At 43.3% G+C, this 709-nt stretch overlaps 1 non-coding gene across 1 annotated transcript; it reads left to right on the top strand.

Moving 5' to 3' along the window:
- Nucleotides 1–333: 333 nt before the first annotated feature.
- On the top strand, nt 334–440 carry LOC120577223 (small nucleolar RNA R71). The gene has a single exon (XR_005643298.1). It is a non-coding gene; the product is annotated as a small nucleolar RNA R71 (small nucleolar RNA).
- Nucleotides 441–709: the final 269 nt, after the last annotated feature.

A 709-nucleotide genomic window follows, 5' to 3' on the forward strand; every position in this document is an offset into this window, starting at 1 on the left:
ATACCACAGATTTCACAAGGAGGAGATGTAGGAGAAGGTGTGACAGCATTAACATTGAGTTTTTCAAATTTTTGAGTTAATGCATCGACCTTAGCAGCAAGGTGATCAAAATCAGAGACCTCGTAAATACCTGCCTACTTTTTGGAGGGTGTAGAGGCGGTGATGGCTCTTTCGTTGGTCCATTGGTAGTGATTTTGAGCCATATCTTCAATCAAAGCATAAGCCTCCGTGTAGTTCTTATTCATTAGTGCTCCACCTGCAGCTGCATCAACAGATATCTTAGTGGTATATGTTAGGCCATTATAAAAAGTGTGGACTATGAGCCACTTTTCTAAACCATGGTGGGGACAAAGTCTAAGCATTTCCTTGAAACGCTCCCACGCATCATAGAGAGACTCCCCATCTTTTTGGTTGAACCGCGTGATTTGGTCTCTTAGTTTGGCGGTTTTAGAAGGGGGAAAGAATCGGGCAAGGAATGCTCTCCTCATTTGATCCCATGAAGTGATGGAACCGACTTCTAGGGAATGGAACCAAGCGCTAGCTCTATCCCTTAAGGAAAAGGGAAAGAGATGAAGTCTTATGGCTTCTTGGTTCTCTTTTATAGTGCCACTGAGTCTAAGGAAGGAAGAAATATGGAGATTTGGATCCTCAGTGGGTGATCCAGAAAACTGATTTTGCTGCACCAAATTGAGTACTGCAGGCTTGATCT

This window comes from Medicago truncatula, chromosome 7 (genome assembly GCF_003473485.1).
Source record: "Medicago truncatula cultivar Jemalong A17 chromosome 7, MtrunA17r5.0-ANR, whole genome shotgun sequence".
NCBI lineage: Eukaryota > Viridiplantae > Streptophyta > Magnoliopsida > Fabales > Fabaceae > Medicago > Medicago truncatula.